The following is a 15,630-nucleotide window of genomic DNA, read 5'->3' as shown; positions in this document are numbered from 1 at the left end:
CATCAGCAAGATGGTAGCATAAGAAGCCCTTGTTTTCCCCATGGGACACTAACTTAACCACAATATATGGACCAAATTTCCTTTGTGAGAATTCCTAAAAAGGCCTAAATATCCTGTTTTCTAGGCAAAGGGAATTTCTAGTTTTTCAGTTGAATAGGCTACCCAACACTTGTAGTCTTTGGAGAAAATAATCTTTTGATTGCTTGCTATGTGTCAGGCACTAAGAGTTTTACAGATATTAATGTAATTTTCACCCCAATTCCTTGAGGTTGTGGATGCTCTCTTATTCTCTTTATGCCGATGAAGGACAGAGAGACATAAAAAGCTATAAAACTGGCCCAGGGTCACACAGGTGGCCAGTGGCTGACTCAGTAGAGAATCAGTCTGGCCCCAGGGTCTACACTCCAGATTTTGTTTGAAACTAAGAGTTGGCACAAGCTGGGCACATTTCTGTACTGTTCAGATGAACAGATGCTTGAGTTATGCTGCTTTTAGGGATCTGTGTTTCAAAACAAAGATGTGGTCTTCAAAGGAATAATTGAATTCACCCGGTCTTAACTCTTGATTTAATAAACAGAAGATGGAAGGAAGGAGCTGGTTTAAGTTTGGGGTCTCCATCTTTGATCCTAACTCTTGATGGATTTTTCCAGAAAAAAGAACCAAATGATCAATTAAAAAGGCTAACAATGACAGGGAGAGGTCTTTAAGAATAAATATTTCTCACAAATACAATCTCCTTGGTCTAGAATTTCACTATATTTGCACATAGAAGTAGGAACTACTTTTTTACTCCAGGCACTTGGATGTTAGCAATCCATGCACTCACACTTGTAGATTTTTAAGGAGACACAGGTGGAGAGATACTCATAGTTCCTAGATTTTTCTATAATTCAGAAAGAAATAAAAGTTCAGAAAATGTTTAGTTAATGAATAAAATTGAAAAAAAATTAGAGAAATCTGGGTGGCTTAAATTGAGAGACTACTTTTGCTCGTATTAATTAGAGAGAACATAAATATCTCCATTCTGTGTTCTGAAGGTAAACCTCAAGAAGGATGCATGTGCAAAGATTTAAGTTTGCTTGTGGACAATAGGGCATCAGCTCTGATGCCAGAACCCAGGAGGTCCATGAGATTTTTTTTTCCTGAAAGACTTGATGCCTTTGTAAAAGAGACTACATAAAGAAAACCCAGACATTTCTGAAAGATCAAATGTTTGTCAGCACCTCTAATGGAATAATAATAATTAATTTCCCAGTGCAGTAAAACCATATAATTAGAATGGGTTGGGGTTTTTCAAAATTTTCCAATATGGGATGAGCAAATGGAAAAACTTTCTCTCTCTTATTTTTTTTTTTTGTTTTCAGTCTCTTCCTTAACTATTTTGGAGTTGGTGTGAAATACCGAGAGGAAGTGAGCCCATCTGTTTCTGATACTTTCAGGCTGGATGTATCAGAATGTTTTGTAGCAGTTATTTGATGTCTTGTATGCCTCTAAAGTATTTTCCATAAGTTTGAAGCCTGTGTCTTTACTGTCAGGAAGTTTGTTTTCATGGCGTTTTAGCATCAATTTGATGCTCAGAAACGGAGTTAATTGGTCAATTTCTAAATTCCACCGGGTTTAACTCAATTCAGTTTCGTTGATTTGCATGCTGGGAGAACTTTCGAGGAGAAACAAAAGTGAATGGAGTTATAGATTATTCTTATTATTTACATAGCTCTTCCTCTCCCTTCTTCTGTATCTTATGGCCAACCCTCTGTCCCGGCTACACTTCTCCTTTATGGTAGGAAAGGGTGATCCCACTGGGGAGACAGATAATGGGGGAATCTCAGAATGGAAGAAAGAAAGTTGGAGACCCATCTTTGCGTAAGGGTCAGGAGGAAGGGGAATGAGGCGGCCGGCGACGACTCAGCTGTATCCTGTACTACCCTCATACTCTTCAGCCTTCCTGGGCTTCGCGTCGGGAATGTGCGGGTCGGTGGGGGAGGGAGCGCCGGGAAGGAGACCTTGCTCTGGGGATCCCTTTATACCTGCAGGAAGCACTTCAACGTGCTAAGCCCTCTTCCTGAGCCCTTCCACAGCGGCAGCCGCTTCACCAAGAAGGTAACAAAGCCCCCGCCCCCATTACGCTAGAAGCCACACGCTCGCGGGTCTCCCTCTACCTTCCCCGAAACTGGTTAAAAGGGGCGTGGAAGATTCATAATTCAGTTCTGTCGCTCCTGCTCTCTATTGGTACTTATGGCGGGAATTCAGTTCTACCTAGTTCTAAAATTGGTTATAAAGACAGAAAACGGCCAGGCTTGGTGTTCATTGTCAACAAATCTACTGGACATTTCCTAAGGTAATATTGGTTGGTGCCAACCAGGATACACAACTGCACGGTAGGACTGTTAGGATTAGACTCTATACTAGGAATGACTCTGCTTGGCAGTCCAGGGGGCTTCTCATCACCTCTATGGATTGAATAAACTGTGGGCTGACTTGGCACTAGGTAAAGAAAGGATCACTTTTTTTTTTTAAGCTCTAAGCTGCCTTTTTCCAGTAGTGGAAAGGAAATAAGGAAATCATTACCTTCTTTAACTTAGCTTTTGTTTTTATTTTACCTGATTACAGCGCTTTTAATTTCTCTTCCTTTTCTCTTAAGTGATGTATGATCATCACTGAGAATGAGTGCAATTTGAATTATTGTAATCATATTTAAGGCTATACAGAGTATGATATATTTTCTATATGTACATATATGTTATCTGTAAATGCATACAAAAAGAAATAAAAAGCTCCACACCAAATTGAGGAGGAGAAAGCTGGTCTATGGGAACTTTAGCCCTTTTAAGCTTTTAATGTTTTGATTTTTCAAAGCGAAAAGAGTATTTATCGGTCATTTTAAAAATAAAATGAATCCAAACCAAGCAAAAAAATCCGAAGACCAAAACACATTCATACCATACCCCCCACCCCCGCAAAAAAAAGAAAGAAAGAAAAGAAAAAAGAAAGAAAAATGCAAAAGAAACAAAAAGCTTTGAAAGTATGCCATGTCTCTCATAGGAATTTACCCTACAAAAATAGCTACAGCTGCTGACAAAGATATAATGTCATGTGTGCTGCAGCTCTCTTCACGATGCCAGAAAATCTGACACAACTTAAATGGCTCATGATGTGGAATGTGTTAAATAAACCCAGTTATGATCATTGAAAGTAGAGCTGTCAGCTAATCCAAATAATGTTGTAGAAGAATCCTAGACCAGGGGAAGATTTCCATTATCTATTAAGTGTCATAAAACACTCAACAGTTTACAAAATAGCATGTGCAATGTTTAATTTTTTGAATGAAAATATATACACAGAAAAGATTTCAAGGAAACTTGTCACAATCTGAGCGGTGATTTTCTACAGTTGGGGGTAAACTTTCTTGCCTCTTTGAGCTTTTAAAATTTTCTACAATGTACATATGTTACATATATATAGTTTTGAAAGTGTATAAGCCCGTACATGGTCATTTTCAATGTTTGATGACTCTTTGTAGAATCAAAGCAAATAGACCCCAGAGATATTGTCAGCTGCCAACCTCATACTTTAATTTGGTCAGCAAAATACACTCATATGCCTTGATTATCCCTTCAAATAATCTTATGAATAATAGTGACATTTTGTATATGTTGCAGAAGATAAACTAAAATGAGAAGGAGAAAACTGTAGTGATGAAATACATTACTTTTTCCCAGTTTTCCTCTCAGAAATATGTAGTATTACCACCTCTGGAAGTTATAGTACTATTGTACAATTTTAAAAAGAAGTATAATTTTGCCTGACATTCTGTTGTTCACCATCATGAGAATGTGCAAATAACACTGTAACCAAAAGTTGATCCAACATGGATCCTGGAGTTTTTTTCTATACAAAATTCATATTACAATCAAATTTAAATAAATAAGATTGGTTAGTTTGGGGAGGCTGAATATTACTTTGAAACCTCACTTGAACTATCTATGATGTGAAGGGAGAAAACTGAGGCACTTTTCAACATAACCCAAGCTTAAAAGGAAACAGCAAAAATGTTCATTTTACATTTTGGAAATAGACTCTGTTTCTTTCTCCAGATAAATTTTGTCTTTGCATAGAAAGCTGGTATTCTGGCACTATTTGTTTTTGTTCCATATATTGCATTTTTATAGCAAATGAACATTAAATTACTTTCTAACTGCTTCACCACTTTTTAGAAAAGGCCATAGAATACAGGATCCTTAAATAGGGTAACTATTTGTAAAGCTACTCATTTTTTTAAGAGTCTGTTTTCATTACTTAATTATGGGACTCTGGACACAAAACACTTCTTGTTTCCACGAAACAAAAATTTTCACACACAAATACACACACATCCGTTTTCTATGCTGAATTCATGCTGTTCAAATATTTTAAAAAACATTCATGATGAAAGAAACCTGAAACAAAACAAACACCTCCACTATGTCCTTAATTTTCTTTCTTACGGATGGTGTATAGCCACAAGGGCAAATGCAGTCTTTTCAAATGTATATGAAGCAAGCACCTTCCCAGCTGTGAGCAAGTAACTGGTCAGTCAGTTCTTACATAGAGATTTTAAAATATATGTTCTTATTCAGTTCTTAGATTGTTGCATCCATAAAAAAGTGGCCTTAACTGTTGCTCTTTCATGAAATATACCCATTTCCATGTCTTTTTCCTATTAAACCGTCCTGGAAAATTGGTGAAATCATTCACTTCATGCACGTTGTGCATTTAAATAAAACAAAAGCATAGAACACGGATTTAGACATCCTCGTGGTTGGCAACTTAGTTTAGAAAAAGATTCAAAGGTTCAAATTTGCCATTGGAATTCTTGCTTGAATTTGTTAGTACCGTTAAGTTGAAGGGAGCCAAGATGTAAAAATGAGTTTTTCTTTGCAACTGTCTGCTGTCACTATGAAATAACTTGGCTTAGAAATTTACAGGATATGTGATATATTATAAAGGCTGCATTGTTATGAATTCATGATTTAATGATTAACAGGGTTATTTGCTTTGTTATTGGAATCATAACATCAAGATGGGTAAGACGTAAATAGCATTAGAGACTGTAACGTGAAATGGTGAGATAGTTACTTTGGCTTAATTTAGAGGCCACAAACATAGCCAACCATGTATTTGGTTAAGTACTTGCTTGATGATATTCTTAATTACATGTCCTTTGTGGCTTGCTGGTATTTTCAGGTGCTATTAATAAAAATCAGTATTTCTAAAAGTGCAAATAGATTGGAAGCAGATGCTGTTAGTAAAACATAATTGGGCTAAAGGAAAATTTTTGCAATTTGAAAACAGACCACTGTCTTTAATATGTTGGTTTGCTGTGATTATGTATGCTCATAGAATTTGAAATAGGAATAATCAACAGATACATCTTAAGAGGAGTAGAAAGCATAGGGAAGAAGGCTATTTGTAAAACTCAGAGAAAATGTTTATATGAACAATATTGGAATTGGTGGTTATGTTGTAGAAGATAAGCGGAACATAAAGAAAACTCAGTCTTTGCTTGAGTATGAAAATGAAACTTTTAATAAATCATTTTTAAAGTATACAAAATGGTAAACTAATTTGGGGCATACTCTTTTAACCCAATGGTCCCATTAATTATGTTTTAAAATTACAATTATATAATTATACTGTGTTTTTTAAAAAAATGCAAACAAGTGACAGTGGATTATTTATGAACAGATCATCATACTTTATTTCTATTTTTTGGTAGATTCAAATGGTTATTTTATTAACATATTTCTTTGTAATAGAACAAAGTTTAAAAATATGGATGTAATAAAACTGTAAATTCTTACAAAGTTAAATTACAGTTCAAGCAGAAACTAAGAGCTATGTAAATCTGAGCTTTGGACAGTGAGTTCTTACTACACAGCCCAAATTGTATTTCGTAACAAGAGGAAGGAACAATCCTTATACATAGGAAAAGTTAGAAAGGAAATATAGGAAAATGTTTAACGTTTAATTCTTGACAGTGAGAATATGTGTACATTTTGAGGGTTTTTTCCCCCTGCTTATGCCTTTCAGTTTTTCTCAGATTCTTTTCAGGAACATATATTACTTAGAACTAGAAAAGCCGTATTCATTAAAAAAAAAAAAAAGGCAAAGAAAAAACAATTTGATAGCTTGCATTAAAGAAGTTTTCATTTAGATTTGTTAAACTGGTATTTTATTTATCATCCCAAGGCTAATTAAAACAGAACCAACACAGTCATAGAGAGCTAACTCCTAAAACTGATAAACCCGAACATATAACTTTTTGCCATTATATTGTAAAATTAGCCATTTATAATTACTAACAATTGAGTTTATACAACTGCTAATGTTTAACTGGTCTGTCTTACCTGGAGTTCAGGTAACAATTTTAACAAATTATCAACTGACATAATGTTTCTTGGCTTAAAGATGGATTTGCATTATTTTATTGCTTGGAATATCATATTAACATGCATTTTAACTTTAAATCACTTGTTAGAAATGGAAAAATATTTCTGAATATAATTTCAGTTATTATTGTTATAATTATTTCATTATTGAAATGTTTCAAGCCATTTACTTTTAAGACTACAAAATTAAGCATGCATTGAGTTAAATGTAATAATCACACTGATAAAACTCAACGAAGGTAGTAAGTAAGCAAAGTTTTCTACTTTTACTGCATGTTAAAAAGTGTTTCAGAGAAAAAAATTAGACCACACTGACTTATCAAGAAAACCTTTCCTTTCCCCTTGATCGTAATTTTCCTGGAACCGGTATTCTCCATTGAGAGATCCCTCAGGATTTTACTAATGTAGTACTTGGAAACTTATTTTTGCGCCGAGGAACAAAGGAACTGAAGAAAGGAAAGATGTTATTTGTCTTCTAGTATGGGATCCACACAAAATTTAAGTATGGGATGCTATATATTCGTTACTACTATAGATTTTAACTTCTGTTTAAATAAAGCCCTGCAAGCCCGCTGCTTCTTCCACGGTTCTATCAAATGGGCCTGAGAATAATCTAAGGAATCAACAGTCCCCAATTTTAGTTTGGAGCAAACTACAGTAATTAGTTTTCTGAAAGCTATCGAAATGTTATCCAATATAAACGCATAGAAGGTATTTAAAAACTCAGGTTCCCGGAATGCATGTTCATCCTTTGCTTTTCCAAATTATTTGTCACCTGACATCTTATTTCAAGAGTCGTGAAAAGTTAAGTCTATGTTCAGTTGGACATAAAACAGAAATTTTCGTAAAAAAACCCCAACCAAACCCAAACCCCAAACAAATAAATCACAAGAATAATTCTCTTATTTAAAGAATGTCAACTGAGTATCCCTTGGGCATATTACTGTTGGAAACAATTTAACACTTGCATCATTCATGAGCAATTCACGACGCTTAGCCTGCAAGAATTTTCCACCCTTTCTTGGCTTTTTACACCCTTCAACTTGGCTTTCCCTAGTTCCGCTAGTGGAAAATTAGGGAGACAGGAAATTCATAGTAAAGACATAAATGAATTCTCATGAAAGCTTAATTTATTACAAAAGTTTTTTTCCTCCTCACAAAAGGCCAGGACGCAGATTGAAAGGAAATTAATTTTCTTTTTGGATGTATTGGTAATATATACTTATTTCATGGCACACCCCTGAAAGACTTGTAAAAATAAACGAAAAGACCCATTTAGAAATATGTAATTCCCTTTAAAGAGTGAAATTAAACGAATCTTTTAAGAAAACCGTTTCCTTAAGCTCTTTGCGGAAAGCTGGGCGAGGCTGGTCGGGATCCACCCCTCTCCCGCCCACACCCCCCGGGAAGAGGGGCGAGACTCTAGTTCTCCAGTTACAGCTAGAACCCCGGCCGCCCGCCCCCGCTTTCATTAACCCAGCCAATGACCAAACGGCATCCCTCCCGGCGGGAGGTGGAGCCGCGGGGGAGGAAGCTAGGAGGTAAACGCAATCCCACGTGTTACGGCTCTCTCCGCCTCTTCCTCGTCTCCACCCTCCGCCCCGCCCTCATTCGGCTCCTCCCATCCACGCCCCGGGAAGAGGCGGGGATGCAGGCGGAGCCAGAAACGCTGGCGTTCTTTTATTTGCATGCCGCCACTCTATTGGCTAAGACTGGCCACGTGCGGAGGCTGGAGGGGCGGAGGAGCTTGTCAAACGGAGCTTCACGGATTGGCTTAACAGTACGATGACGTAAAAGAGGGCCGTCTGAGCAAACGAGAACGCCGAACAAACGTATCTCCTCCTTCTTGCCCCCACCTCCTTGGCTGCAGTCCGTGAAAGAAGAGCCTGCGAGGCACAGGGTTTTGAATATTTAAATAAGAAATCTAGAACTCTAGCTATTTAAATATTCATGAAGAGGCGGGATAGTGTGGCGTGTCCCCCGGAAACTCTTCGGATTGGCTTGTTTTCTCAAGCTAGTGTTAGCGTCAGGAAAAGACTTGCACCTCACCGATGAATTAAATGATTGCTGCATTTTTTCTTCCTCGAAAGCGCAAACCATATACACTTATTTCTTTTCTCGGTAATTGATTTCATGTGTGGTCCGACTGGCTCAGCTTTGTCACTCTTTCGCTGTCTATATATTTTCTTTTTTGTAACTCAAGTCCCATTTTCATCAGTTTTTAAAATGCAAAGATGTAGTACAGATGGAAACAATTAGAACCTCCGCTCTGCTGATGTGTATAATCTTATTAGTTTAATGGGTCACAGGGCGCAGGACCTATTTCCTATGGATCAAAGTGAAAACAAACACGGTTAATATCCCATTTTGTTTTAGAACCACATCGGATCGGATTCCCTCTGTTGGCCGTGGTAATGACAATATTAAGAGATCTTGGATTGCCTTGAAGTTTAGAGGGAAAAAGAAGTCATTGAAATATTCTGGCTTAAAAACGCATTAATATTAACACCAGGTAGCCGTTTGCCAGTTCCACAAGTTCTCTTGAGTTTATCACAATGGCATGGCTATTAAAGGATTTCAGAATTGCTTGTTTTGATCTATTGCGTTAAATCTAGCGAAAAATCGTGCCTAGGTTCGCTGCTAATTACACCAGCTTCTCAGATTTCTTCTGTCCAGGCCTGACATAAGGCTTCGGAACTCTTAGTGTAAATTTCAACTTATGGCTTCTTGATGGTTTTTTTTTTTTTTCTTTATCTGTGAGTGGTGGTCACAAACTTTTTTTTTCAAAGTTTGATTTTCAAAAAGTTAAAGAACCCCATAACTGCTACTCAAATTTTAACTTTCCATTTGAGGGAGTTCCAAGGCCAGTTCACAGACCCCATAAGCACCCGTGGATCCTAGTTAACAATTCATGTCTTAAGGAAATATTTTTTTATATTTTGGGTTGTGTTTGTGTGCGCTTTTCCGAAGCAAAAATACAATCTTCCAAGCATCTACGGGGTTGGGCCGCGGCTTCTCTCTTCGTGCAAAGGCCCCCTTTGGAAATCCCCCGCAGTAACTTCTCACCCCAATAAATTAAATGCAGCCACAGTGTGGTCCATTACCCGGGAGTGTGAGGTGACGGCGCCTGTCAAAGGTGGCCGGCTGAATACAGACCCTTGAATATTCCTACAGATAATAAATATCTGTTCAAGGAACGGATGTAAATAATAGGTTCCTATTCGATTAGAAAGCTCTGAAGTACAGCAATGAATAAACGCATTGCAGACTTGATGAATGCTCCCAAGTTCTTCACGAAGGTGGGGGGCAGGTATTGAAAATATTTTGCCCTGTGCTTGGAGGCCGGGTGTGGGGCTCTAGGCGCTGAGGGCCATGCACCTCTGCGAGATCCTCAGCGGGGCCTCTAGGAATGTAAATACAACGAGTTTAGACAGGCTGGGGCCCCGGAAAGTGCGAGCAGTAGTTATTAGCCAATCATTTTAATTCCGAAGCTGTGCAGAACATCGGCTTTCCCTTGGCTACGTGGGGCTGGGGTTGCTAAGAGAGAGAGCTGTTCTTATCCTCTTATTAGGAAACAGTGTCATTGAATCCTGGGCTCGGCATTCGTAGGTTTGGGATGAGTTCACCAACATGCGGAGAGCGAAGCCCGCATTGCTCGCTGGGATTGCAGGCGCTCCCTTCCCGGTTCCGAAACCAAAGTGTAACAGCGTGGAACACGTTACAAGAAAGTCTGACATCTGGGACAGATGTGGCTACTCCACCCCTGGCCATGACAGCCCTTCATATAAATCCTCAAGGCCTTTTTGAAAATCTGCCTTTGAATTTTTTATTTTGGCGCGTGATCTTTAAACCTGTCTCAACATACCAGTCTTCTTTTTGTTTTTCTCTCTCTTGAGGTTCTCTATGCCCTTAACTTTATTTTGGGAAACTATTATTGCCCCCTCCCCCGTCCCGCTCCCCACCAATGGGGAAAATGATCAAATCTCCAATCTGTTATTTCCTGAAATTTAATCTTGCTTTTACTCATGGATCATAAAATATTTAAACCGTCAAAAATGTATCCATCACTGAACAACTTCAGAGTTATTTTATGCTTTTTAAAATGGAAATATAATCCCGGTGTGTGGGGTGTCTGTGTACCGTAATTATAGACAGATCATGTTAATCTCCCTCCCACGGAAAAAAGAATATTTACATGTGTGAATCCAAGTAGTTATTCATCTATGATCACGAATTCTACCAGCTTGATTTTTCGTTTTCGGATATAGTTTTTGAGGGGGAGGGTATCTAATATGCAGGGACACTAACAAAATATAGTGTTAAAATTTTTTTTTTAAGATTTTCCGGTGTACTGGAGAGAAATGGCTGAGGTCCAACAACAGATGCCTTTTCTTATTTTCTTTTTCTTTGCCCCCCCCCCCCCCGCCCCCCGGTCAACAATCTCTTTCAGTTGCTTACTTTAACCTGGTGAGCCCAAGCTGTAAACTCCACGTAAACCAGGGCGCTGTGGTTGGCTCTGAGGCAGTCACGTCCCACTCGGGATGTGATGCGCAGTTCTGGGGTGTTCGCGTCAGTGCCCGCCTGGAAAGAATCCGGGAGAGAAGAGAACTTCTATGAGCGGCAGCCCACTAAGCGCACCGGGCTTCAAGGATCGCTGTCGCTTAGATTTTTTTTTTTTTTTTTGACAACGTGTTGTTTGACTTTATCTTAAAATTTTGTTTACTTATTGTTACTGGTGGGAACGTGGGCCCTTGTGATGAAGATTTTCCTACCCTTGGGCAGATCTGCTCCCTAGCCCCCACCGCGATGGCTTTCATATAGGGAGGGTTAGCCTTTGGATTCAGGTAACATTTCTCTTAATCTAAGAGTCAGCTGCAAGGTGCTTGGTCCACGCCTGGGGTTTTCCGCGCGGTAGAGCCGGCAGAAAAACCTTGACTTGATTTTTACCATCACACCGGGATGGCCCCATCGGGACTGGAGGCGGACCCTTCGCGGCTTCCTGGGCGCGCCTGGCCCAGGGTGCCACCAGCGCGCTGTCGAGTGCCGCGTTACAGGCCCTGGACCAGCCAAGATCAGAGGCTGCAGGGCTTGCTCTGCTTTCACCGGGGCTCTACTACCGGAAGTCATTTGATAAATCTCAAGCAGGCCTTTCTAACCTTTACTACTCGGCAGAGAATTGCAAATCTCTAAACACGCTGTAATCTTCTTCTAACTGTGCTCTAGACACACTTGAGGGTTGGGTTTTATTTTAGGGCCCGGCGGAATGGAAGTGGCCACTTTAGGGGCTTCTCTGTGGTCTAGCCCCCACCCCCTCCCCCCCCACCCCCGCTGCCAACAGCGTCTTCTTGAGACCATCACCTCGCCCAGTAAACCGATTCCCGCCCACCCAGCCCCAGGAGCCCTTCTGCCCGGGGAGGCCGCAGACAACCTGTGGCTGGAGGATCACCGCACGCCCCTGCGGCGGGCGGCGGGCGGCGGGCGGCGGGGAGAGAACCTTTCGGGAAACTTTTAGGACTGGCGGGGGGGTGGGGCGCATGATTTATGACCCTGATCAACTTTTTAGGAAGCAGAAATTAACCTGAGGGGGATTAGGCGAGCTTTGAAGTTCATGGTTTTGTTTTCCTTCAACTCAGCCCTTCGATCAAACAGTTCTTATTTCCTTTTACCCACCTCCTCCTCCTTGGGTCTCTCATCACCCCATTCCTATTCCCCAGCAACCCTTCCTGTATAGATTTTCATAATTTCAGGTAGAAATATCTCCAGACCAGCGATTTAAGTTCCTGACTGTGACCTAGCTATCAAAGACTTTCCAAACCCCTGCCTTCTTTAAATCGTGTCTCACGTTTGAAACTTGTATTTATATTTGGAGGTCAGAAGTAGCAAACTTGTATCCATTCCTCCTCCCCCACCCCCCCTTGCTTTTTCTCGCTTATTCCACCCTTGGAGACTAGTATTATCCCGCAGAAGTGCAGCCATTGTATAGCACGGTCAGCGGCTCTGTGGGTGACCGCTAACTTCTTAGCGTGTTCTCTGAGTCCTGTGGATTTGGGACGAAAATTCAAATACAAACATGAAAGACCTGCCTTGCCACCCTGCACTCTTACCTTGGCCCCCTTTATTTCTATACCCCCAGACTCCCCTCCCCTTCAACTGCAGGTCTCCAAGGGGAATCCGTCTCCTGCGGCTCTTTCCTGCAGGCGCCTGCTGAAAAGGCAATTTCCTTAGGGGTGTGGTCGGGGAGAGAGAAAAACAGAAACCAGGATTGTTTGGGGCCTGAAACCATCCAAGTTTTATTGCATCCGCTACAAAGTCAATTAACTCTTAATGAGCATCCAAGCGGAAAAAGGCCGAGGTTTACTCCATGTTAAGGCGGGGGAGGGAAGGGGGTACTTTGTTTATTTCTTTCTCTTGCAACCAAAGGTTGCAAACACCTTCTCGAGAGGCTCTTCCCAACGCCAAGAATACAGGCACGAAAGTGGAAGGCATCAGGTTTCAGTTCCCTGAGTGATCGAAGATCATTCGGCCACGAGGACCTTCGAAGTTGGCCCTGTCTACAGCTTGTAATGAAAAGGATAATCTGTCTTGTAATAAAAAACAGGACCCACACAAACAAACCCGGCATCCAACCACCTTCCACTGCGCCTCACTCTTCCTTAATAAGGGCCAGTGACAAATATTGCCATCCAGTTCCACCCCAAAAAGAGGAAGCAGTAGATCTTCCTTTTAATAACTTCCCAAAGTGTTACAAATAATAAAAGAGACACATAAATCATCGCGGGGGCGGCTGAACGTGGACCACGGAAGGATTTACTCTCCTCAAGCCTTGACTTTCAACCGCGCTCTCATTGGCTGTTTTCTTGTAGCCCCGGCCCCCAAATCCGCCCTCTTATTGGCCCATTAGGCGGGGTGACGCACGGAAAGGGCGTGGGGTCGGTACGGGCCGGAGTCCATCAACGCGCATGCGCCCTGTGGCGTGAGTGTATGATTGACAGTAGGGGTGTGCGCGCGTGCGCGTGTATGTGCGTGTGAGTGTGTGGTGGGAGGGTGATGGTGGTGATAGTGGTGGCGATGAGTGCTCGAATTGAAGCTGCTTCTTCTGGTTCGGTGGCTGTAGTCCTCTTTGCGGGCATTTTCCGCTGAGTCAGAAGGGCTGACAGTTAGAGACCCGGCACTCACTGGCTGGGGAGACCGTCTGGAAGCGATTTATTGAGGAGGGTCTCTAGCAGCAGGTTGATTGGGGAGGGAGTAAAGAGAAGTAGAAGGGCATGCATGCTTTCCTGGGTCTGAAGAAGATAGTGAAAAACTCAGGAAGAGATTTAATTCTACTCCTTTGTCGTTTGTGCGTTTCTTGTAAAGCACACAGTAAGTCATGATTCGTATCAAAGCTGAGCCCTCATAGGCACCTCACAACTCACTTCCTCTGAGATTGACACAGCCAGCTCGATCCCCCAGCACACAGGTACACACGTATCTTAGTCTCCTGTAGTTATGCAAACCAGCAACTCAGGGCGAACTTTCAAGACTCGGAACACAGTGATAATCCTTAACTGGAAGGTAAAAGGAGTAAAAGTAATGAAGGAAGAAGAAAAGGAAAAGAAAACTTGTAGCAACCAATAAGACAATAGTGTTAAAAGATACAGAAGAAAAAAACCCACTGGCTATTGAATGTAAAATTTGAAATTAATTTCTCAATCAGGTCAATGCCGTAGGAGCAGTTCCAGTTTATCCCAGTGCTTCTTAACGCCTGGTACAAAATTCTTCAGAGACGAGAGCTGGCTTACTGGAGAGCAGAAACATTTCTCCGTTGCCCTGTTGCATCCAAATTCTCGTTTCGGAGAAGTTTCTTCGGAGTGCTGGAGCTGGGCAGGAGGCTGGACAGTTTTCTCTTATTATAAGGTGTTAGGTCGTTGGTTTGTGTTTGCACGTATTTTAGTAAGATAATAAAGGTCTTTCAGCTGTGCACGTATTTTAAGTTACACTAGCCCTAGAAGAATTTTGTAACTGGTAAATAAAAGCTTCGGTTTTACGAATTCTGAAATTTAAAACTTGTAATTACCTCTTCGCGGGCCCTGAGTTTTTTTTTCTTTTGTTCTTATTTTGAGGTGTTTCTGTGTGGGAAGAAATGCACAAATACAAGCATTACAAAATCTCCATTCAAGTACTATCCTGTGTGTGCACAGTAAATAAGTAAAAAGAGCAGAGTGGTGGAAATATAGGACTGTTAAAATAACGTTCTTTTAAATCCCCGTGGTGCATTTTTTCTTTTGAATAAATGCTTTCAGCCTAAGTATTTAAAGTCATGTTTTTAAACCCTCACAGTAATTTTATTTAGAAACCCCATGTTCACCTTTAATTTTAAAATTACTATTTATGACATGAATTATTAGCAACCATTCTCTGCATTTCAATATGCTTTTTACAATTTATATATTTAAAGCAGCAAACATGAAATAAAATTAGTAAACCAGGTTTTGATAGCTGCTTATTTTTGTTTAATCGAATATATTTTATTAGATAAACATACACTTAAATTTACTTAAAAATAAACAGCAAAATACTACTTTTCTTTCGCTTTGCTAGAACAAAGTGATTTTTCATTCTTCTCCGTCCGATTCTTTCTCTTCAGCAGCCACAAGCGACTGACGAGCTCCTAGGGACCTGCGGACTGGTATGCAAATTTCAGATGATTGACACATAGGGTAGAAACCAATCACGCTGGAGTAGGTTGCTGATTGGTTGACAAATGTTTGACGTAAAATTGACGTTTTAAGCGCCTAACAGCCAATCAAGGCAATACATGCAAATGAAGGAAGGAATCAGATTACCGGCGGCTGGTAGACTTGAGTGCGCCCTCACGTGTTCAGTGGTGGATATTGCACAGACGCCTGCACAGTAAATAAATGCAGCAAAATGTTCAACCCCACAGTTTGCCTTCACCGTTCCCAAACTTTTATGTCACTGGACTATAATTATCCATCTTAAAAACCCAAGAGTTAGGTAGTGCATATATATGATGGTTTAGCTTAGAAATCCATGTCATGTAACGGTGGACTTTCATCGCACACGATTTTCCTCTCATTTTTACCAACATAGGGAATCTCTGTCTTCAAATTAATCCTTGGAGAGGGAGGCTGTTTCCCTCCTTGGTTTCAAAAGGACAAGATTTACAAAGCCTTTCCAGGCACAGATGGGCGATAAATTT

General features: G+C 40.6%; 3 long non-coding RNA genes across 6 annotated transcripts; 1 reads left to right on the top strand and 2 right to left on the bottom strand.

The window, feature by feature from the left end:
* Positions 1 to 7,540: 7,540 nt before the first annotated feature.
* LOC147374094 (uncharacterized) lies at positions 7,541 to 12,669 on the bottom strand. The gene is made up of 3 exons (XR_015163188.1): positions 12,533 to 12,669; positions 10,887 to 11,009; positions 7,541 to 9,831 (listed from the first exon to the last, which is right to left on the bottom strand). It is a non-coding gene; the product is annotated as an uncharacterized LOC147374094 (long non-coding RNA).
* A 600-nt stretch (positions 12,670 to 13,269) lies between these two features.
* On the top strand, positions 13,270 to 14,565 carry LOC147374093 (uncharacterized). Its single transcript, XR_015163193.1, has 2 exons — positions 13,270 to 13,401; positions 14,125 to 14,565. It is a non-coding gene; the product is annotated as an uncharacterized LOC147374093 (long non-coding RNA).
* Positions 13,403 to 15,113, bottom strand: LOC147374092 (uncharacterized). Of its 4 annotated transcripts, none has more exons than XR_015163189.1 (3): positions 14,953 to 15,092; positions 14,485 to 14,536; positions 13,403 to 13,975 (listed from the first exon to the last, which is right to left on the bottom strand). It is a non-coding gene; the product is annotated as an uncharacterized LOC147374092 (long non-coding RNA). The 4 variants fall into 4 exon arrangements; XR_015163190.1 differs by having other exon boundaries at positions 13,475 to 13,975; positions 14,990 to 15,113; XR_015163192.1 differs by lacking the exon at positions 13,403 to 13,975 and adding an exon at positions 13,987 to 14,412 and having other exon boundaries at positions 14,990 to 15,113.
* Positions 15,114 to 15,630: the final 517 nt, after the last annotated feature.

The sequence above is a fragment of the Bos grunniens genome, chromosome 4 (assembly GCF_055505025.1).
Source record: "Bos grunniens cultivar Pamir isolate PY7600 chromosome 4, Bosgru_T2T1.0, whole genome shotgun sequence".
NCBI lineage: Eukaryota > Metazoa > Chordata > Mammalia > Artiodactyla > Bovidae > Bos > Bos grunniens.
The sequence above is the reverse complement of the archived record's forward strand: the minus strand, read 5'-3'. Positions and strand labels throughout refer to the sequence as shown.